The 24,921-nt window shown below is 44.9% G+C and overlaps 1 protein-coding gene across 4 annotated transcripts in view; it reads right to left on the reverse strand.

Annotated features, from left to right (window-relative positions):
- The window catches only part of FAIM (Fas apoptotic inhibitory molecule), a 148,580-nt gene that overhangs the window by 104,180 nt on the left and 19,479 nt on the right, over positions 1–24,921 (reverse strand). For all 4 annotated transcript variants that reach the window (XM_069224312.1, XM_069224311.1, XM_069224314.1 and 1 more), the window contains one exon: positions 5,107–5,227. The gene's annotated coding sequence lies outside the window, so the exon portion shown is untranslated. The remainder of the gene's footprint in view (positions 1–5,106; positions 5,228–24,921) is intronic.

Genomic DNA, 24,921 nt, shown 5'->3' on the forward strand with positions numbered 1-24,921 from the left:
CTGGTCTTTCCGTCCCCCCTCCAACCACCTCTACCCCTTCCAGCACCCCACTCCCTTCACCCATCCCAAGTACACGTTCAGACAGCCATGCTCACACCTCAACACACAAGAAGCACACAGAGAATCACAAGCACCACACTTCCCTCCACAGGCATACACACAGCCAACATACAAAGGCACACACAACAACATCCACTTCCCCCACTGTGTCCACCGTTTCCACCTCCCTGTCTGTCACCTCTACATGCACACTCACAGGCACTGCACCTTCATTCACTGTTTCTGGCCCCATTCTTGCAGTCACCACAACATCAGACATCCAGTCATGCACCCCAGACACCACACCTGCACTCACCACAACGACTGAGTACCACTTGCAGCACACTCACCAAACTTGCAGACAGACGGACAACATCCATTTACACTGGCAGCCTGTCTTGTCCCACTGTGTCCACCCCCCCATTACACTCAGACGTTCCCATATACCCACCCAACACACATCCACCACACCTCAGCATACTATACAGTCACCTGCATCCACGTCACGCACACCTGCAACTGTAATGACCACTCCCTCTACCTCCACTCCCACACCTTCCTCCAGGTCCACCCCGACTGCCCCTAAGAAACTTTTCCTATCCCATGTAGACCTTTTTGAACCCATTGGCCCACCCCGTCTCATCCCTAAACGTGCACACTTCCTTGCCCTGTCCACTCCTATCCCATCCAAGTCCACGCCTGTCTGCCCTTCCCATTCCCGTTCACCTTCACCAAAAGGTCCCATGCTGGACCAGGTACATCTGCCACCCTCCAGTCCAAGCCCGCTCCCCCATCTTATAAGGCTAAACCCAAACCCCCTCCACCTCCCAAATGTAAGCCCAAGCCCCCCCCCCCAGACGTAAGTCCCTGCCACCCCCTGCCCCTGTTCCCTGGGGTGCATGGCTGCCCCATTGATGCCCCTTTATGGTGGAGTACCAAGTGCACATGTGGTAGTGAAGTTCAGACCATTTGGGCCCATCCGCCTTTTTGCTATGGACTGGCCATTGGCCTAATGTGGACAATCTGTTGCTCCTGGAGCTTTATTAAAGTTTGTGTGGCCAGTGTTGGCACACATTATGGATCCGTGGTTCCTCGTTTCATTGGGGGGGAGGGAGGGGGTTGTGCACATGTGGGTACATGTGGGCAGGTTGTCTTCGGCTTGTGTTGGGTAAGTACCTCTTGCTCAGGTGTGTATGGCCTGTGATGTTGTGAGTGGGTGGGTGGAGTGGGTGGGTATGTAACTGTGCCCTTTTTTCCTTTGTTTAGTAGGTTGCGGACTTACCTTCGTCATCTTCATCTGCGGTCTCGGTCGTGGAGGTATATGGCAAGGAGCAGCACTGGCATGATTTGCAACTCTCTCTCCATGTCTGCTTCGGAGTGTTGTGTGAGCCTCCGGTGAGTGGTTCCTTTTATTTGGATAGTTTCTGCCAGGCTTTGCGCGGTGGTGGTTCCCGCCCCGGAACTGACGGCGGTTTAGCGCTTCATTATTTGTTGGATGGGTAGGTCCTTTCCGTCGGACTGTGGGCGGCCTCTTCCGTCGTTGTCGACACTCCTCTGCTGACGGTAGGTGTTTCTCAGGCTGCCTGTTTTTCATGTACTTCATTATTTGACGGCCCAGACCGCCTGACAGTCCACCGCCGGCTATGCGGTCTTTCCTGCCGTGTTCATAATGGGGGCCTAAGACCGTTCTTAGATATTGTAAGTGCAATGTGGCCGTATTAAGTACATGGGCTAAGGGTTTGTCAAACCCACACTGATGCCAGTGTTGTAGGTACTGTAAAATGCACACAGATGGCATCTTAGAGATGCCCCCTGTACCCTAACCAACCCTTTGGTGTTAGGCTGACCAGTCTGTGCCAGCCTGCCACTAACAGACACGTTTCTGACCACATGGGGTGACGGCCTTTGTGCTCTCTGGGGTCAGAAACAAAGCCTGCACTGGGTGGAGGTGCTTCATACTCCCCCCCCCCCCCCCCCCCCCCCCCCCACAGGAACTGTAACATTTGGCTGTGAGCCTCAAAGGCTCAGGCCTCCTGTTACAGTGCCCCAGGTCACTCCAGCTAGTGGAGATACCTGCACCCAGGACAAAGCCCCACTTTTAGCAGCAAGTCTGGCAGGAAATTAGAAAAAACAGGGAGGAACGACCACTCCAGTTAAGACCATCCCTAAGGTGTCCAGAGCTGAAGTGACCCCTGCAGAATCCTCCTTCTTGGTTTGGAGGACAGGGACCAATAGGGTTAGGAATGTGCCCCCCTCCCCAAAGGGAGTGGGCACAGGAAGGGTGTAGTCATCCTCAGGGACAGTAGCCATTGGCTACCGCCCTCTGACCCCTGTAATGCCCCTCAATCTAGGATTTAAGGGAACCCCTGAACCTAGCTCACCAGATTTCTGACAACCTCAAGACAAGAAGAAAGAAGAAGGACTGCTAAGTTGACCCTCCACCAGTGAAGACTTCAGATGACAAGTGACTTGGCCCCAGCCCTACCGGTCCGTGTGGAGCTTCAAAGACTCTACAACAAAAAGGTGACATATCCTGCAGGACCAGCGACCTCTAAAACACCCCCAGAGGACCAAGAAATCCAGAGGACAGCGGCCCTGTCCACAAGAAACTCCAAGAAGGATTGCAGAACTCCCCCGGATCTGCAAGTCCTGCCCACTCTGTACTCAATGCTAACGGCCCGTATCCAGGTGGCCCACTGGTCCAGAGCAGGACCCCAACAGATTCTGACCTTGTGTCCACCCTGGGTTGTCCCCCCTCCTGGCCAACACGATGACGCCTGCAGCCTAAATCCAGAGGACCTCACTGACAGCAAGAGAACCAGACAAAAATTTCCGACATCTGAAGGTACCTCAGCACCCGCAGCCCCCAGTCTTTGGGGAATCTGACCATTCAGTGACGTTCAGCAGGTGGCTCTCTTCGTTGTCGAGCCTGTGGTATTCCAGAACCGACCCCCTGGACCCAGCTTGCTGTATTGTTGTTACCCCCAGGGACACCCTGTTGAAAAGCATTGTGAGCCCGAAGCAGTGTTTGCACCCTGCACCCAAACGCCCCTGTGCCGCTGAGGATGTGTGTTTAGTGCTAACCTGTGCCCCCCCCCAGTGCTCAACTAAATCCTCCAGGTCTGCCCTCCGAAGCTGTGGGTACTTAACTGCCAGCAGATCTGTTTCCAGGTGTCCCGAGCCTCCATAGGATCTCATTCTAAATCCAATACCAACTTTGACCTCTGCCCCCGACTCAGCCTAGTGTTGCTGGTGGTGCCTGTTTGGGGTCATCTTGAACCTTGATCAGTTGACATCCTAACCCCCGGAGACTGGAGCTGTAAGTCGACCACTTACCTCAAAACTACACTAAACCTTTTCCTCCCCTAGGACTGTTCTTCAAATTGGAGGTCAACTTTTGAACGTGAAAAGTGTTACTCGCCTGTAAACTGTTTTATTTGCCAAACCTAAACAAAGTACATTTGATACATATGCTTGATACATACTTATAACTGTACTTACCTTCAACGAGAATCTTTTAGTTCTAGAAATAAAGTAACAAATATATTTTTCCTAGTCTGGACTTAGTCATTGAGTATGGGCCTCATTTCTTGACCGTGTGTGTACAACAAATGCTTTGCACTACTCTCTGACAAATAACTGCTAGACCGCACTGCCACAAAAGAGAGCATTAGTATTCTGTGCACAGTATATCGCATTTTGATACAGTATATATAGAGAGCTAGCTTCTTACACCAAAATACACAAAGAGAATCAATAGTGCGCAAGATACAATTGTCTTAAATCAGCAATCTATAGAAAGTATAAAGTACCCCCTTAGTACATTATAAGGATATTGGAAGTCACTGAGTAGTTCCATAACCATATAACCTTTGAGGTTATGGAACTCCAAGGTCACTTCCAACACCTTTATCATGTTCGCCTGGGAGTGCCATATAATACATTGTCAATACACCATCACCTTCCCCACAAACAACTTAAAAACTTGGTGTGTAGCTCCTTCCTATGAGGGAGCGAGAATGTTTGCAAACATGAAGAATAAAAATAACACCTCTAGTGCAAAATTCAACACATCAAAAACCTGTTAGATATTTGCTGCAAACAAATTTTATAAACAGTTAAATACAAGTCAGTTAAAAAAACTGCAGCAGCTCAAATGTGTAGAAACTTGCAGCAATATTCTAGCTTTTCTCTATCTAAAGAGTGCAAGAAATAAACACATTCTGTCTGCTAGTCATTGTAAGCTATTAATATAGAGCAGAAAAACTGAGAAGCACTGTTCTGTTTTTGTGGCTTTAAACAGCTGCTTCAAATATGCTCTGTGACTTGACCGGCCTTTCACTTTGGATGCCTGCAGCAAGCGTTGTGACATCAGAACTTGGAGTGGGTGGAACTTGCAGAGTTACGTTAAAACCCTGTGAGATTCCGTGGAGTTCCATGAATGGGCAGAAATTGGTATGTGCCACTGAATTTTAGCAACGGAAGCTTGTTCCCAACTTCAAAATCCATGCAAACGGCACCATGCGGCACACCAGAGGGCGCAGCTTCTTTGCTGCCGGTCAAGTAGATTTTCTAATTGAGCTGCAGCTTTCACACCATGAACTGTTGTGACTACCTGCGCTGAATAAATCTTGCCGGGTGCCCTCCTAGCACCTGAAAGGCGTGCTAGGGGATGCCAAATTTTTCTCGCACTCGCTAACCTACATTTGGCGAGCCGCACACAAGAAAAAAACTCTGCTACATAGCGGTTGGCGGGGTTTTGTTGGAATTCTGTGTTACAAGCGTAAATTCTGCGAACTCCATTGGTGGATAAGAATTTATCACTCACCCCTAGTCAGAACTCAAATGTAATAACTTGTAATGATCGTGTTCTGACGTCTTTTCTTTATGATCTGTGACTGGGTGAGCCACAAGTCACTGATTAAAAAAAATATATATAAAAAAAAAAATAAGAGGCTGCATAGTAGTAGAATCCCATGTATCATAATAAGTATCTGAGAATGTATGTAGTCTCCTACTAGCAAGAGAATTGAAAATAACTTTCCAAAAGCAGCTGCTTCCACCTACCTTTTCACTTAATTAAGTGGCAATTGTTTCTGGAGGGTCCGAGGCAAAACGGTCCCTTTTCTATCTCAAGTCTGGAACAGGTGGATTCTTTTCTTGGTTTACGATTTAAACATTATAAGTCCTGCAATTATATATAAAAAAAAAAGTGGAATTAGTTTTTTCCTGCTTGGTTTTATGACTTATGGCGTGAACTACAGATTTTAAAAAAGGCAACTGGGTTTTTGAATCGGTACATTATGGGATTGCATAACTGGTCTCATCACATTTATTTGAAAAGTGTTGCATTAGCGGTCAGAAGTCATCTCAAAGCCACTTCAGAGCTTTGCTGGTGTCCTTAGTCCACACAAAAGGACAAAAAACAGGACATGAGGCTAAAGGGAGGGGGGCTAGATGATCCATTCTAGCCGTTCCTAACAAGAATTATACATAGAAACAAACCCTAAGGGGGTCATTCAGACCAGGGGAGGCAGTCCGGCTGCCGCCTTTTTGTCTACTAACTCCTGTGGAGGCATCTACCACAAAGGCATCCGCTGTTTAGGCATAGTTGAATGCTGGATGGGAACTTTATTTCCTGGTCTGCTCTGTATTTTATTTGTGAGGCCCTTCTCAAAGAAACTCTCTAAGCATGATTTTGTACCATTTAAAAAAAAGAAATCAGTAGCCCTGAGGTGCTCTTGTCCCTGCACCTCTGAGTCACTGTTTTTTCCCCTGTCAGGGTTTGACATGCTCTGTACAGGGAACCTTAGCAGGTAAAATTGGTGGTGGTTATCCTTACCACCACTGTGACCTAGCAGGCCTGCAGCCGCCAGGTAAAGGGTTTCTGGCAACATAGTCAGCTGATGGTCCAGAATTGTAAAGCCCAGTGGTTCCATTACCTCTTAATGAGATGGGGGAAATATGACTTTGACGGGGCGAGTGGTTGGCTAATTTATCATAAAACTACAGCTGTGACAAACTCTAAATGAGACCATTAGTTTTAAAACATTGAAGTTAAAGATATCAATAAATACATATTTAATTATTTATTGCTATTACAACCGTAATAATAATAGACATATGTAATCAATAGATCACTACACCAACAATCTAAACAGATTTTAAAAGCAATAAATTCAAATTATAAAAAAACAAGTTACAATAACACACAATGAAGAAGAACAAGTTATTTACCACTGGTTAAGTACTTTCTGGTACAGATGATCTAGCCGCAGATTACTCACATTTTAAATATTCCCTAGGTGTCAGATTGGATCCGGGAACTGTTCAGCAGTACCTCTGTGTGCCAGAAGTTGGCACCTTGTGGCTCCGCACTGATAACATTGCGGTCTGGAAATTACGTTTGGGGCCTATACAAGAGCCACTCCTGTGCATAGACACCAGTTGCTTTAGATACTGTCCGCACCCCTGGATGCAGAGCCTCAAAAGCAAATTGGTAGACTGTGTGTAGACTCCTATGCTTTGGACTCTATCCACTAATAATATCCTATCACAGAACGAGGAGGATGTGAGGATCGGTGACAAAAATCAGTGGCTACCAGGAGTCTCTACCAGAAAGAACGTTACCGAAGGTGAGTAACTATTCTGATAGAGACAAATTCTTCACATTCTGAATAAATACCAAAGCAGTACCTATGTGGAGGTGCGTCGGTGAGAAGGCTGAAACCAGGAAGTCCTGGAGGACCAAGGAGGCAAAATGCCCTCTTGGTGAACAGGATTAGCCAGACAATAGTGCTGTGTGAACATATGGAGAGACCCCCTCCTAGATGTCTGGCAGATGTCTAGGATAGGGACTAACGCAGTGTTAGCATCTTTGGGCCTGGTAGAATGAGCATGCAGTCCACATGGAGGCTGCTTTTTAGCCAGTGAGTAGCAGATCTTTATGCAAAGCATGAACCAGCTAGAGATGGATCTCTTCTACACTGCCTTGCCATTTTTCGCTCTAGTGAACCCCATAAAGAGCTGATTGTCCAGCCGCTGTTCCTTGGTAAGATAAATACAGAAGCTCAGTGTTCTCTTAGTGTACAAGAGAAGGAGTCTCTCCTCTTCCTTAGAGGGGTGAAGAAGAGTACAGAACGCCAGCTGAGTGATGGTTTGACCTATGTGAAACTGCATCACAACTTTTGGCAGGAAGGATTCCCAGGTCCACAGAATCAGTTTCCCTGGAAAAGAGTAGGGTAAGGTGGGTTAACACAAAGAGTCTGAACCTCACTCACTCACTGTGCTGAGGTGATAGCGACAAGGAACACAGTCTTGACGATAAGGAGCTGCAAGGGACAGACAGCTGTGAAGCTGCTCGAACAAAGTGTGCATCAGATAAGTCAGGGCCAGACTAAGGTCCCGTCGGGGCATCACAAAGTGAAAAGGGGGATATATGCTGTAGCCCTTCCAAAAAATGTATCACAACATGTGATTTAAAGAGTGAGGCCTCATTTCGCAACCTTAAGAAGGCCGAAAGGTAACCCTTTACTGTGACCAAAGCAAAGGAATGCCAGGCAAGAGAGATAAACAGCAGGACATCAGATATGAAGGGGATCAATCTGGTGTGTGCCCCATCAAGCCATAAATTTGTCCCAACTACAGGCATATACAGTTTTTGTTGAGGGATGCCTGGGTTAAATAAAGATAAGAGCAACCGATGAAGGGGAACATCTGAGAAGGAGTCAGGTGTGACTCTGGCACACTGATAATGAATCTCAAAGATGACAGGAGAGTGCCATAATCTGGAGGTGGCTGACAACTGCCTGGGGCAAGCCCGCCTTCAAAAGCCGGTCATCAAGGTAGCAGAAGATCCCTGAGCTCCGAAGAACAGCTGCCACCACCGCCATCATTTTCGTGAACACACAAGGGGCACTGGATAGTTCAAAGGAAGTACAGCGAACTAAAGAGGTTTGGCAGGTTGGGCTATGCGCGGAAGGGGGTGTGGCTGTGGACTTGGAGGCATCCTGATTTTGGCCCCATGGTGAGTGGTCACCTCGTCCGAGACTGCAAAATAGCTGGGACCCCTAATGGGGGTTGGACATGCTGCAGGCAGGCGGTAAGGAGTGACTCGTCCAAAACTGCATAAGAAGCACTGAAACTGGTGCAGTTGGAGAGAGGCAGAGAGGCACAAAGAGTGAACCATAGCACTTCGGAGTATCAGCCTTGTCCCGAACAAGTGTGTACCGCCAAAAGCCATGCCATTATTAAGGACTGGATATTGCTAGAATACCCAGTAGATTGCAGCCAAGCATAGCAGCAAATGGCTGAACTGGGGCCAAAAGCTCGTCCAATGGTGTCCAAGCTACAGCGTATTATAAAGTTGGCCACATCACAACTATCTTGAATTGTCTAGGTCAAGTTAGGGTCCAGGTTGTCAGGAACACCAAGGAGGACTTCAGCCACCGAATCCCAAAGAGCATGGAAGTAATAGCCCAACAAGCAGCGGTGTTTACACAGCGGAGGGCTAGGCTGGCAGAAGAGAAGATCCTCTTGCCAAATGTTTCCTCATGTTTAGATTGCCTGTCAGGAGGAGTGGAAGGAAACTTGTGTGGATTAGACAGACTTGTGCAGGCCTGAACAAGAGGCTGTCTGGTGAAGGATACTGAGGGAGAAAAGCAGTGTCACCTGGAGCAGGACAAGGGCACCTACAGTCAGAACATTTGTTTTGACTTCTACTGGGGGAAGGTCAAGGTGAGGAACTTCAGTCACCCTGTGCATAACCATAGCACAGGAGGCGGATACCTCTGCAGCAGATCCAGGAGGAGAAAAAAAGGCAGTTTAGGGTGAGGTGATGAGGCCACTAGCCTCCTGCAAGTTGTCATACCAATTGTGGTCGGTACAGGGCTGAGCAAACTCATTATCTTGGTCACGATTATCAGAATCGGTGCCAAAATAGGAATGCAAGGTGGGCTGCTTCCCTTCACAAATTGAAATGTCCTGTAGGTGAAGTGTCACTTCGGTGGTGATGTTGGTCATGGTCGGACTAGCATCGACTCGACATGGAAAAGAACAATTGGTTCCTCCTCCTACAACATCAATGGAGTCGGCATGGCATCAAGGAACCCAGGGCAAGAACAGGTCTCAGGGCTAGAGGCAGAGCCAGAGGCAAAACGGGCTCAGAGGGTCCAACTGGAGCCGAGGGTGAACCCAAACCCACTGGCCATATTCCAGAAGAAGGAACTTGAGGCTCCTTGTGTCCCGAAGGTAAGCCAGAGGGAGTTGAAAGGGTTCCATACAGCCAGAGCATGACCTCACGGAACTCTTCAATCTGATGTGGTGTGGCATTCGGCCTTAAAAACTCAGCTTCTGCCAGCACAAGTTGCAGGATGGACTCTGAAGTCGGCTGACTTCAGAAGCGAGATTGAGAAGATTGGTGCCGCCCAGCGCCTGCTCAGGCGAATGAGAGTTGCATGAGGAAGCAGAATCCTACTTCGAATACTTGTGCTTCTTTTTAGATTTATCTGGTGATTTGGAGCTCAATGAAGATTGGCTTCTCGAGCAGCTCCAACAATTCCAGGTGCTAGAACTATATCAGAAACCAACCTTGGATGCCTACCACAACTTGGGGTGGCCCAACACAGATTCTTCCTGAACCGCACGCTTCGACCTCATGGTCAGAGCTCAGACACCACAAACAATTTTCGTGTGGGTCTGTGACCGACATTCGGCCGCCACACTCCCTACAGGGTTTAAAACCCAACTTCCGTGGCTGAAACATTGTAACACACGAAGTGAAACAATAGCTCCCTGATAGCCTCGAAGAAAAAAAACATTACTCAAAGGCACGGAAAAAAGGGAACTGACGTCTGCACATCGACGAGGATCTCTTATTGCCTGGATGACGTCATTCGGCATCGCATGGGAGTCGGGCAATTGTGACATCATCGTCGACGTGCAGAGCTGGAAGAAAAATTTCCGTTGGATGCTGGCACATGGGGAAAATTCTTTAGGTGAGGAATCCACAGGTAGTTGTATCCATCAGAAGCATTTCTCAAACCATGGGTCTGCTGTAGGGAAACTACAGCTGCTACTCTTTTCATTCTAAAGTTGGAAATTTAAACAAAAGCAAGAGACTACTTCTCCCATATAATGTTTAGCATCTCTTTATGTCTGTTCTGAACTAGGTGTATTAAACCAGTCAGAAGTGATCAGATTTCCTGTATACACAATATTTGTGACTGCAGTGACCAGAATGGAGATCCTAACAAGGTGAAATGCTCAAATAAGCTAATGCAGATGTGGTGAGAAGAGGAAAGGCATAATCTGATGTATTCGTTAACATGTAGTATTCATTAAACGCACACACACTCAGTAATTAAACAGGGTTAATAACTGGTCAATTTTGTTGGTGTAAACCAGGTGACTACTGACACAGCCCACAATTGCCCAAGATTGTGACAAGATTTTACTTTTTACTGTGAAACAGCAGCTTGATCAAAGAGTGCGTGATATAGAAAAGGACAAAACCACCATGCCACCAGCTCAAAAATAAAGCAGAACCCACACTCCAAAAGAGCAGTGATTATGGTGTGTAAAATGGCCAGAGCTTCTCTAGGATGGAACGGCAGCATAACAAAGGAATGCTTCCTATAAAAGGGTACACTAATGAGGGAAGTAGTGGCTCTAAAAGGATTTAGGAGGAAGGCCCTTACAGGCAGTTCTAAAGCAACAGAACTAGCAAGGACAAAAGGAATTAAAATGTGTACCAGATCACACAAAGGTCAGTGATAGCGAGGTGGTTCTAATACACCCTAAATAAGTTATAAATCGAGCGGGCCTATGGCATAGGCTCTAATTATGCTTGTTGAAAGCTGTCCACAACAGAAGTTACATCAATAATAGGTTTATAATAACAAGTCTCAAATATAGGGTCGGATGACCTATCAGCCACCCTCATAATATCTTCAAGCCTAGAACCTAAAGTAAATGCGTTGATAGCCATTGCTTCTCAAGTGGAGTGAGTCCCAAACGTAGTTGTATCTATGCTTGCTTCATTCAACAGCCAGTGCACCCTTCTGGCCACATGGCCAAAGAAATTGGCTTAAAGGGTTTCTGCAAATCAAACAACAACTGACCACCAGACTCCTGTCAAAATGCTGGTAACATCCTCACAAGCTTAATTTGGGATTATTTAGGAAAGCAGGATAAACAATGCCCTCAGAATTTTAATTTGTTTTGAAACTTGGAAACTAACTCCATCTGGAGAAAATACTTTACCCGTAATGTCCAGAGCAGCAGGCACGTTGGAAACTCTCCTGAAGATATTATTGGAGTTATAGGAGTTGACGGCGTGCCACCTTGTCACGGGCGATGAGGAGCCTGTGAGGAGTTATATATCTATATATAGTGCATAGGAGAGGTCAACCAACTTAGGCAAGCGGTGGCATCTAGTGATGTTAGTTCAGATCCAGGATTAGAAGTGAAAGGGGAACATATGGAAAATAGAAGGGCAAGTGCGACAATTCAGGAGGAATTATTTTTACACATACAGCCAGTCCAACCACAGACCAAAAAGGCAACAAAAAGAAGCAGTAGTAGGTAAAGGAGGGGGGCAAGGGAAAGGGATCAAGGATCGAGCAGAAATTACAAATGACATGCAGCAAGCAGAAATACTGAAGCCAGATAATACAGTAAACAACCTAACAGATATCCCCCTTTCCTCGGATGATGGGTCAGTGCTGTCTCTATGCCTATTATTTTGTCCTAAAGCAGGTTTTAATTACGCACAATCCCAAACTGATCTGTATTAAGTTTGTACATAAATTGAGACTAGGGAAACATTTTGCAGTGAGGCCCAAACAGAGTATGAAGGATATTTGAGTGGCATTCACTAGATAAGCTATAGGTTAGTGATTTGGCCAATCTGAGAGACTTGATATCATTGGGGGAGGAAAGGGAATGATCAGTACCCTTGATAGATAGTGTGCAAATACAGAACTTGATTGGGGGAGATAATATAGACTTCAGATCAAAATCAAGGTTTCTTTCTCCGAGTGTCCATGATAACATTGCGGTATTCTCTGAAGCTATGATTGTGGAATTGAGGAAGATTCAATTGGCACGAAAAAAAGGGAATGAGATATGCCAATGAGGACAGGAAATTTAAGCAGGTCATGGAAAATGGACAACTAAGGAAGATTGTGTTGTCAGGGCCTCAGATAAAGGGGGCAATGTGGTCCTTTGGAGCAAGACATTATACATGGCAGAGGCATATAAACAATTGAATGACACTCAATGCTATACTAAAATCACCAAAATGATGTTTGACAAAGTGAAAAGTTAGTTTTTTGATCAATTGGCTGAATGGAGAGACTCTGAACTACTAAACTGGGATGAATACAGTTTCCTAAAAGTAGAGGAACCAGTAATACCTAAGTTCTATCTTATTCCAAAAGTACACAAGGATGTTGGTAATCCTCGGAAGACCAATCACAACTGCAATAGGCAGTCTCTTTGAGAATACCTCAATTTATGTTGACCATTTCTTGCAGCCCCTTGCAAAACTCTTCTGTGATATATTAGGGACACTACAGAGTTCCTCAAGAGGAATCTTATTGTTTAATGGGAAGAGGTCCTGCTTATGATAACTTTGGATGTGTCCACTCTCTACACGAGCATACAACATCATGATGGGTTGAAAGCGGTACAAAACCTTTTGAGAATACGACCTTTGAAGTTTTATGTGTATGTCATGTTGCTCAAAATGATAGGGTGGTGTCTGACTTAAAACATTTTCATGTTCAATGGTGAATTGTTCCAGTGAGAAAGAGGGACGGTGATGGGGATCTGCTTCACCCCCAACTATGCAAATTTGCATATGGGATGGTGGGAGGAGCAGTTTCTCCACAATGATGATATGGTAGATTGGACAGAGAAAATCTTATATTGGGTAAGGTTTATAAACAACCTGCTTGTGGTGTGGCGAGGAGATAAAACCTCAGCTAACCAGTGTGTCAAGGTTATAAATGAGGTCAAGTTAAATGTGCATTTCATTTGTAATATGAGTAAAACCCAGTTGGATTTCCTAGATGTTAGAATTATGGTACAACAGTCTAGACTGGTAACAACAGTTATTAGGAAATCCACAACAGTGAACAGCACTCTGCATGCCCAAAGCTTTCATTCGGCACCCCTGAAACAAATTATCCGATATGGAGAATTATTAAGGGCAAAGCGTATTTGCAGCACCCAGTCCCAATTTGAGACTCCACAGAAAGATAGGATATCTGGATTACAAACTAGAGGGTATTCAGAAACCACCTTATCCCTAGGTAAATCTAGAGTTTCCAGCCTGGGTAGGGAAGAAATCCTCTTTGAACAGATCATAAAGAAGGGTGACAAAAGAATGAAGGGAGCTAATACTGTGAGGTTTACTACAATAGACAATAATAGACAACCACAACTTAGGAAAGCACTAGTTAAGCAGTGGCATTTAATTAGAAATGACCCAGTAATTGGAAGAACTATTACCAGTTGACCACAGATCGTTTTCAAGAAAGCGAGGTCCATGAGAGATTACTTAGTAAGAAGTGAAGTGACTGCCATGAAGAACACATTCGTAAATCTACACCGGGTTTTCAAAAATGCCTTAAATATAAGGCATGTAAGAAGGGTAGAAAAATGACAGATTCAGACACCTTTTAGGAGAACGATTGGGATAAGAAAGTCTTTGAACTGCAAAACTGAGTTTTCAGTTTATGTGTTATCTTGCCCCTGCCCAAAGATAGGAAGTATGATTTTCCTGGTGCATAATCGCATACTTCAACATCTAAGAGCAATAAAAACCAATGATGGTACTTATTCGGTTGCTCGCCATTTTTCTAAGATGCATAATGTAGATCATACTCTGTTGTCTTACAGTGCAATATATTATGTACCCAAGAGACTAGGAGGGGGAGACATGGAGTGAGACCTATAGTGGATAGAGTCAAAATATATACTAGAGATGGATAAAAAAGAACCATTTGATCTAAATACAGATAAGGAATTGTATATCCACCTCTGATTACATTCGCTTGTCAATGACCACCTAGCTGCCATCTCTAGATTGTTAGAAATGTTCTTGATAAATATGTTTTAATAAGGTTTTAATATTTTGATTTTAAATATATGTTGTTTTTGCAGGGGCAGAGCTGTTAGGCAGGTCACACTGGAATACTGTTTTGATACCATCTAATACTGGTAGATTATTTTTGTTTTCAGTTATTGTCAGAGGCCAGTCTCTCTACGAGAAACGTAAGAGTTTATATACATGACAGAAATCAAATAATGATATGAGACGTGATTTTTGAATAATGCCTACTAGGGTGGAATATGTGTTGTGGAACCACCCATTTCAGTAGTATATTATGTGTTAAACTATGAAATTCACAATTTTGATCTTTTATCAGGATTATTATGGTCTAGTATTTAGTTTGTTGATGAATGAACGAATTACGTTTTAATTCAATTCATAATAATTGTATTATACAAGGTATAATATTTTTAGTTAACCTGGCCAAAAAGAATTAGACAATGGTGATATGAACCGAGCCACATTCAAAGATGGTGCTGCCGTTAGTATTGGAGTTTTTGTCCTTTTTCACTGTCCACTAAAATTAGCACAAATGCGTTTGTATATATATTGCATGTCTTTTTGACAAACAATGGAGTGATAAAGGAGTTTAGGTGTTGACAGTCCTTTGCTAATAAATATAAATATAAATAAAGATATTCACCGCAAGTTTCCCCACAGAGTGCTGACATTTCTTTACTTTCTGCAAGGAGTCAAATGTGTATATATATATATATATATATATATATACATACATATATACACATATACACACACACACATAATCTCAGTGCTGCATTTGATACTGTGCCGCATGTTACACTTTTAGAGAGACTGGCCAATCTGGGTCTCTAAAGAACAGTTTTATCCTGGATGGTATCCTTTCTAAAGGACTAAAAACTTTCCAGGTTGCCTCAGCCAGCACCTCTTCCTCATGATAATCCCTCACCTCAGGGGTTCCCCAAGGTTCAGCCTTAAGTTGGGTGCTATTTAACATCTATATTTGCCCACTAACAGGCCTGGTCGAAAGCTGTTGCCTTACCTTAGTCTCCTACGCAGATGATACTCAAATCATTGCCTCTTTGACATCCGCTCAGAATCACAACCCTGAGGCCCTGAACTCCTGCTTGGGTCTGGTTGCCTTATGGATGAATAATAACTCACTTTAGCTCAATGGAGATAAGACTGAGGTACTGGTTCTAGGAAAGACCCCGTCCCTTTGGGGTCTACAGCACTGTCCTGAAACCTTGGATGCACTTCCTGTTCTGACGCAAAGTTAAGAACCTTGGTTTTCTGATGGAAAAAAAGTTGTCTATGAAGCTTAAGGTAACGAAGGTGACTGCTACCTGCTTCGTTGTCCTGAAACGGCTGCGGAAAAATCACCTGGATACTCCCAATCTCAGCTCAAAGGACAGTCATCCAAACACTCATCTTGTCGAGACTGGACGATGGTAATGTTCTCTATTAGGGGACAGATAAAGCCTCCAGGAGACCATTGCAAGTGGTCCAGAACTAAGCTGCTCTACAGACTCCAGAAAAGCACATCAGCCATTTCTCTCCTACATGAGCATATTTGGCTAAAAGTGGAGAAACGGATCCAATGCAAAGCCTTGTGTTATGTGCACAGAACAAGATCAGGAGTTGGCCCCAGATATCTTCAAGAAATGGAGAGACCACATCAGCAAGGCTGTCCCCTATGTTCTAGTAACCTTTCCCTGTGCACTGTTCCCAGAGTCAAAAGGCCATGCGTGAGAGGCCGGTCTTTAACATATTTTGGCCCTAAGCTTTGGAATGCCATACCGAAACCCCTGACAAGATGCACCCCACTGTCTACTTTTCTAAAACAGCTGAAGACCTGGTTGTTTTGAGTCAGGATGGTCTGGTTAGACCTTACTTGTCTCTAAAGTACCGGGAAGCCCTTTCTGGGTAGCTGAGCACTATAAAAGATTTTCTAATAACAATAATGCATAACAGTAGAACCAGCTTCACTGTCAGTTGCTTTCTTGACAGATCAGTATTATCAGGCCATTGTTCCAAAACGCATTACACCACTGATGCATCCCATATAGTTGAGTAGTGTGGAAGAGGAGGATATGTGAACCTAATACCCCACAATAATATGCAGACCACATGATGCTTTCCCCACTGACACCAAGTGTCCCTCTGAAATCGTAGACCTATAGTTGTTGACCAATCAACAGGCTGGACCTCCCGCGGCTAAATCTGCCAAAAGGTTTAGAGCCAAGGTCAATTCGGCCTCCACAGGATCTGCACCCTAGGGGCGGAGCCAGGCCCTCAAGCACTTATAGCACATTTCGTCAGTCCCGCAACGCGGGTTACAAGCATTTTGGAGGGGGTCTACCTGTCCCAGGAGGCCAGGAGACCAGCAGCACGAGGGGGCGGAGCCAGGCCCTCAAGCGCTTATAGCACATTTTGCCGGTTCCGCAACAGGGGTTACAAGCATTTTGGAGGGGGACTACCTGTCCCAGGAGGCCAGGAAACCAGCAGCATGAGGTTGGCGGAGCCAGACCCTAAAGCACTTATAGCGCACTTCGCCAGTCCCGTAACGCGGGACGTGCGCGAGCCGCGCCCGGGCAAAGCCCGGGCCAAGGGCAGGCCTTTCCGAGCCCGTCAGAGACCGGAAGAGGCTAGGCTGGGCCACATCTCTTGATTCAAAGGTAGATGTTTTTCGTTTGTCATTCTGCTTGCTTTTGGATACATCTTTTGGTTCCTTGATACTAACTATAGAATGGGGAAGCGCAAAGCACAAGGGAGTCCTGTGGTGGCAGTTACATTATCTAAAATCCCTAAATCTCATAAAAACTCAAAGAGATTTTCTAACTGTGCCACCAATGAAATTGATAACTTAATTGAAGAGGTGGAGTCTATGTCAAATGGGAAAGAGAGTTGAGTGACAAAAGGGTCAATCAGTGCCCCCCTCACATCTTTTTTTAGGCCTTGAGCTCCTAAAAGGGCCAATCCAGCTAGCTGCACGGATCCTGCCCTAAATTTGATAACTACAGCGCGGACGGACAATGCAGTTGATTCACAGGCCATAAGCCAAAGTCTTACACAAAGTCCCGCAAAAACGGAAGATCCGGGTGTTGTTGATGGAACTATAGTAGTTCATGACATAACCTGTTTGAATCGCTTTTCTGTATTAGGAGATTCTGATCAAAATACAGAGGAGGGTTGTCCGGATTCTATTTTTCAAATACCCAGTAGCCAGGTTATGGGTGGTAGTTTTCAGGAAGAAGTAGTTAACTTAATTATGGACTTAAAACAAGAGGTAACAGACCTAAAACGGATGTTGACTGAGGCTCTCATCTTAATTCGTCTGGAGGATAGGAAGAGGGCTGGGGAGATCCCACATGGGAACAGATCCAATCCAAACCTACCTACTATCAAAGATTGGAGTAAGGAATCCGGATTAGGGCCTGATAAGTTACTGACCAAAATAGGACCATCACTGGGAAGTACAAAAGCCCATGGAGCATCTAGTGGCAGCATCTATTTCTCGCAGCCTAGCTCCTGCACAGGTGTGCCACAGAATACCCCCGCTTGGCAACCCTCAGGGATCAACCATAAAAAAGACCATTTAATCTGTATGTGCAATGTTCCGAAATTAGCAGCAAATATGTATGAAGATAGCCTGTCACTAAGAAACAAGGCCACCCACTGGATAAGGCATGTTAGGAAATATGGTTCTATCATCCATTTAGACATTATTTTTGCCAAACGCCATGTAGGCAAGCCAGGCCATTTGGACACTATTGAGTTAGTATTAGATACCCCTGACTTGGTCAAAGGCCTGTTATCCCTGGAGGCCCGGAACCCACTAGGAAATGGACCGAATATCATTCTTCAAACAAACTGTCCCGTTTGGGAGACCACAGTAAAGGAAGTATCTGTCACCTCGGGAAGTGGTACCACTATTACAGGCTCTGTCGAGACACCACGTCCCATTTCAACGGCTCCTCTTGTGGACACTCCCTGTAGGGAGGGCAAGACTCGGGGCAAGCAGCTGAAATCTTTAAATAAAACATCTAGTTCTGACTTATCAGATATTGATTGACTAAAAGATTTAATAGTTCATCCGAATATTAGCTCACTGCATGAGGGTGGAAACTCACGTAAGAACTTGGATGGCAGTTCCCAGGAGTCCATTGTGGGTGGTGACTCTCGGGGCGAGAGTCTACGGACATCAGACGACCTAGCAATATTGCTTTTAGCACCCTGCCGTAAGATTGTGAATGATCCCCATCCTGGATTCAGGCCCTTTTCCCTCTCTTTAATTTCTTGGAATATAGCGGGTTTGCGGAATAAGATTGGTGATCCGGATTGGGGTTCCCTTTTTTATATCTGCAGTATTTGTCTTCTCCAGGAAACATGGGCTAGTACTAATGTACATAGACAAGGGTATATTTCCTTCTGTAAAGAGGCCATCCCGTCACCTGCGGGAAGGGCAGTAGGGGGCCTCATTACATGGGTAAAGATTTCCCAGGTAGAGGAAGCCAAGGAAATCTTTGTGAACTCTCCTGATATATTGGCGGTTTCAATCAACCCAAAATAGGGTCCCCTGGTTTTGTGTGTCAATCTCTATAACAGACTAGGTCCCTCTGGTAAAACTTCAGAAACTATATCTTTGTTGAACACACTTGTGGCTGAATTGCTTCCCTCACATTTTGTTATCATTGCTGGCGACTTCAATGCTTTTCTGGAGCCTAATTCCCTTTTTGCAGAGTTAACTCAGGAAGAGGATGCAATATGGGGAATTCCACCTTTTTCCACGCAGAGAAACCAGCCCAAACCTAGCCCAAGAGCGTTGCACGTCACTGAGTTAATGCTGCTACACAGCCTACGGCCAGGAAATGGGCGTTTCCCCTCAGATATCCCAGCATGTCCCACTTTCTCCAGAGGGTCCTATAGTAGTCTGATTGACTATCTGCTTATCGATGTTAGGATCTGGCATGAGATTAAAGACCTTAAAGTGGGGGCCCAATGCTATAGTGACCACTTTCCCCTTTTGATAGAGTGAAACAGGTGGGTTTCCGTTCCCGGGTTAAAAAAGCAAGACCAGAGATCTACGTCCCTTTTGGAGGTGGCCAGTAATCAGCGTGTGTTAAGATGGGAGGCTTTTATGAACAAGGGTGCTCTAGTAGCTCAAATGTTAAACTTGGTCTCTATGCACCTAATCCTTATTCTGCTGATCAAATCATGGCAAATCACGTTGAGCTTTTTGCTTCCCTAAAGGCCCTTTTCATTAGGGGATGTAGGGGAAGCGGGAAATGCAGGGCGCTGAAACCAAATCCATGGTTTAACAATGCCTGCAGGAGGGCAAAGCATGGTCTTTTGGAAGCAGTTAAACAACAGGATAGATCTCCTATAAGGATGGCAAGGTGTGACTATGCTGCCGTAATTAGGTCTAGCAAGGCACAGTGGGTGGAGGATGTATGGCTAGATTTGTTGATAGCAGCCAAGGATCAGGACACAAAGCGATTCTGGTTCCTGGTCTCCCAAGGACGAAACTTTAGTTCTAGGCCTGACTGTCACATCCCTCCCAAAACCTGGACCTCTTACTTTACTAAACTCTATAGCCAGGACCCTGTTCTCCCAGTAAACATAGAGGCTCCACATATGAAGGAGACTGATGGGGCAGGTGTTATTGCACCGTTCACTAGGAAAGAAACAGAGATAGCCATTATGGCCCAAAAAACAGGAAAGGCTCCTGGACCGGACGGGATTCCATCTGACCTGTACAAGGCTGATGTCATTATGGGGCCCTTATATTAATCAAGTCTCAAATGCTATCTTGGAGAATAACATGCACCCTCATTCATGGAGTGGTGCTATAATTGTCCCTATCTATAAAAAGGGGGAAAAGAAATCGGCTCCGGAAAACTATAGACCGATCAGCCTCTTAGATAATCTTCAGAAAATATTCTCCTTCCAGGTTTTGGGTAGGCTCAGAGCCTGGATCAAAGAAAGTGGCCTTAAGCCATTTGCAGGCGGGTTTTAGGCGAGGGACGGGCATGGTGGACCAAGTCTTCCGCTTTCTTACAATCAAATGGAAGGTGATGGACCTGGACGATGGTAGGCTGTTTGTCGCCTTCGTTGATCTCAGATCCGACTTTGATTTGGTCCCTCGTTCGAAGTAATGGGAGATTTTGGCAAAAATTGGAGTCCCGGGTTCCCTCTTAAATTTGATTAGGGAATTATACTCAGAGTTTTGCTAGAGTAAAGTGGGGGAGGGATGGAGAATTATCTGACGAGTTTCCCCATTCAGAAGGGTGTTAAAAAGGGATGTGTTCTGGCTCCATCTCTTTTTTTACTCTTCATAAACACATGCATTCCGTATTTATTCAATAGCTTAATTGACGCCCCGAAATTGGGTGGTACCAAGTCACTGTGGTTGCTGTTTGCGGATGATACCCTGTTTTTATCTCAAACTACCTCGGGATTATCAAGGCTCTTAGAGAAATTTTCAGGGTTTTGCAGGGATCACGGCTTACAAATGAACAGCACCAAAACCAAATGTATAGTATTTGGTGACCCAAAACTTAGAGTAAAGAAAAACATAGTGTTGGATGGTGTGGCTCTTGAACGTGTTAGCGATTTCGATTATCTGGGAGTTAGATTAGAAAATTCCCATAAATGGACATCACATCTGACAAAGTGTATTATGTCCCTTAAACAAAAGACGGGGCATTTTGAGATTTGCTGCCAGAACGCTCGCCTTTTCCATTACACCAGCAGTGGATATTTATAAAGTGCACGCCAGAGCCGGTGCCTTGTACGGCGCTGAGTTGTGGGGTCATGGCAAACTCCATGATATGGAAAGAGCAGAGAATTCTTTCATCAAGGCCCTGCTAAAGGTTCCACCGAGTTCCCCCTACCTAGCCTATCCGATTGGATTTAAATTTGTACTCTATTGCTGATATTGCTGCCTTGAGACCGCTGAAATACTGGATTCGGATTTGGTCCTCAACAGTGTTAGACTCTTTTAGGACATAGCTAGGAGCGCTCCTAAGAGATTCTCAGCTTGAAAAAAATCCCATGGTGTCAGTACGTAAAAAGAGGTTTTTTTAAACTTGGACTGGGCCCCTATTGGGCGGACCCTTTGCATCTTCCCAAGAATGCTTCACAGATCTTGAAGGATGCGTATTGGGTGAGTGTTCAAAAATCAATCCTAGCAGTTGTTCCATCAGGTAGTATGACGGACAATTTTTTATCTTTTAAGTGTCATTACGAGTTTGAGCACTTTTTTGACATTATTTTACATCCTGTGGCACGTGCACTTTATTTAAGATTTAGATTGGGATGTTTACCAGTGTGCAATCTCACATCAGGATGGAAGCAAACTCCTTTGCCCGATGGGGTGTAATACTAGGGAAACAATCAGCCATCTTTTATTCCATTGCCCTGTATACAAAAAGCAAAGGGCTTGTTGGATAAGACCTATTTGTAACACCATGGGCATTAGGGATTGCCATCTGGCTCTCAGGATTTGTAGTACTAGTACCCATGGGCTGGTGGTGTGTGCTGTGGCAAAGTTTTTTGCAGCTATTTGGCACATTAGAGCTAGTTTTTTACACTGATACAATAGTTATTTAAGGACAGAGACTGTGTTTTAACTGATTTAATATTGTCATTTTTTAAAAAAATGTGAATATACATTTTTATTATACCAGAATTCCTTCCAATAGGGGAGGAACCATTTCTAAGTTTTGGGATCCTAAATTTAATTATTAAGACCTATTGTGTTGCTGTTTGATTAAAAACACAAGCTTGGCTAACCATTTAATGTTATAGGCTCATGAATTTTAAGGAAAATTAAGCCACCTGCATCCTCAAATAGAGTAATTTTGTGTTTGATCTGGACACTCTGGGCTTTGGTAATGCAAAATGCTTTTATTCTAAGGATTTTAGTATTACATTTTTATATGTTGTCTTGTGAATTATGGTTTTATGTTTGTATTTGTATTGCTTTTATGGTAGTTGCTGCCGAAATAAAGCTCAAATGAAAAACAAAACAAAATTTAAAAAATTGCATAATAGCTTGAGCCTTGGCCAGAATAATGTTGTCTAGGTAAATAATGAGATAGACTTCCCGAGTTCTGAAAGCCTCAGCGACCAGCCTCATCACTTTGGTAAAACACTAAGGAGCCGATGACAGGCCAAATGGGAGCACTTTGTACTCTAACCACCTATTGTTCCTATGAAATTGGGAAGACTGTCTTTCGGGAGCAAACATCGGAAAAATAGATAGGTGTCCAAATGGACCATCCAGTCTCTTTGTTGTAGTATGTCTCAGAAAAGATGGAACCCTTCCATGTTGAAACTCCTGTAGAGAATCCAAGCCATAAAAGTAGTACCAAATTTACTGAAATCCTCCACAAGGGGATCACCAAAGAGCAATCCGTTGGCAACTGGATCAGCTGAGGCCATCTCTGTTAATTTTGGATCAACGCATTAGAATAGATCGACATCTGTTCGCTGAAACAGAGCACCCAACATTGCCAAGTTCACAGATAGAACTCTTTGACTAACCAACAAGGTTATCTGGTCGGTGAATTAGGTGGACTCCGCAGCCTGATTGGCTATCTCTAAGATTTTTATGGGAGGACCCATCATGTCCAAAAGTATTTCTTTACATGATCGCCAAGATCTATCCAGCCCTTTCTTGGGATCTATAGTGAATGTCTTCATAAAGGTCACCATCCAAAGATCCACCTCCAGTTTGTCTGCCACCTTATCTTGGACGACTGCTCTGGGATAATCCACCCAAGGTGATTACAAACTTCTTTTACAACGCCTTTGTGATACTGGAACTGGACATAGTCCGCCACTTGGGGAGTCAGTGCCCAATCTGATGATCTAGGATGGATTACGTCATCCGGATCAAAGTTAAGACTGTTGCTAGAGGGTTACATACTTGCCATCATCAAAAGATGTGTGCTTACATTTCCTCTTCCCTGAATAAAGAAGTTCCTGAAATGAGCCTCAGTGACTAGAAGTGGTGTCTCTTGTGTCCGTCTGGAATGGAAATCTAGGACCATAGCGCCAACGTGCTATATCCATGGCCTGTTAAGACAATTTAGAAAGTCTATCCATTGCTCCAGAGCACACCCATTTACCAGTTTTCCCTATGGCCTGGAACGTGCCAGCATTAAAGGCACTAGTCGTGGGGCCTGCAGCGTTAGCTAATGATTTCTCCTTTTCACACTCCACATATTTGTGTAATTGGATGGAGACAGGAAGTATGGCCTCGACCAAAGCCCTGTTTTCTGATTGCTGGATGGAATTCTTTTTTTGAAGAAACAAATTTTCTTCAAAAAATACATCACGCTCATCTCCATAACAACCTTGGTACTCATCTAAATCGAAGGGTTGTGATTCCTCCATTACACCCACTTAGTGCCATCCGCAAGGGCAATAGGGAGGAGCAGTCTCACTAGAAGGCCTATCAATAGCTATATTATATTGATGGAGGGAGAGGCCTTCAGCTACTAGGATAAAGTCCTAAATATAATTGTTCCAACCCTAGGAAGATTCCAGGGCATCTTGGGGACTTCTGCACCTGTCACAGAAAAAGGAAATTATCAATATTTACTTTAAAGAGCCAATGTTTGTATGGTCAGGGTTGTCCAGCCCTGAGAATGCACAATGAGGGGCCCCTAAACATACACCAGGAACATTAAGATGTACAATTGACATAGAAAATAGTTACACAGATCAGTCCATATTGCACCATGTAGGTTATGGAGTCAAATAAAGTCACTTGATCAGTCCAAAGTTTATTCAAAATGTGATTTCACATTGAACAGTCTGCAATCCAAAGAAATTTGTACTTCCAGCCTTCCAGCCAACACGTGTTTCGTCTTTAGGAATAGTTTACATCCCTTACGACTTCTTCAGGGTTAGAAATCATAAATAATACAAACGTGTTAAGACCAATATGCTCAACCGTCAAATTAGTAATAAGTATGTGTCAAAGCCCAAAGGGAGGTGAAATGTGAAAACTAAGTCACCTTAAACTTGGTGAAAGGGAAATAGAACACCAATTGACAATTACTCAAAGAACTTCAAACAAATACCCACAACCACTACAGGAATAAAAACCAACAGCATGCTACAGATATGTGATAGTTTAATTACAAACTAAGGGGGTCATTCTGACCCTGGCGGTAAAAACCGTCAGGGCCAACGACCGCGGGAGCACCGCCAACAGGCTGGCGGTGCTCCCTTGGGAATTCTGACCGCGTAGGTACAGCTGCGGTCAGAAACAGAAAACCGGCGATGTACCGCCGGTTTTCCGCTGCCCTGGGGAATCCTCCATGGCGGCGCAGCTTGCTGCGCCGCCATTGGGATTCCGACCCCCATACCGCCATCCTGTTCCTGGCGGTTTTGGCCGCCAGGAACAGGATGGCGGTATGGGGTGTCATGGGGCCCCCGTAAGAGGGCCCCACCAAGATTTTCAGTACTGCCATGCAGACACTGAAAATCGCGATGGGTGCAACTGCACCCGTCGCACCCCTTCCACTCCGCCGGCTCCATTCGGAGCCAGCATCCTCATGGAAGGGTGTTTCCCGCTGGGCTGGCGGGCGGCCTTCTGGCGGTCGCCCGCCAGCCCAGCGGGAAACCCAGATACCCGCGGCGGTCTTTTGACCGCGCAGCGGTATTCTGGCGGTCACAGCCAGGCCGGCGGCTTCCGCCGACGGCAGGGGTCAGAATGACCCCCTAAGTCTCAACCACAATCGTGCAACCCATAGTGCCGAAAAGTA

This window comes from Pleurodeles waltl, chromosome 3_1 (genome assembly GCF_031143425.1).
Source record: "Pleurodeles waltl isolate 20211129_DDA chromosome 3_1, aPleWal1.hap1.20221129, whole genome shotgun sequence".
NCBI classification, from domain to species: Eukaryota; Metazoa; Chordata; class Amphibia; order Caudata; family Salamandridae; genus Pleurodeles; species Pleurodeles waltl.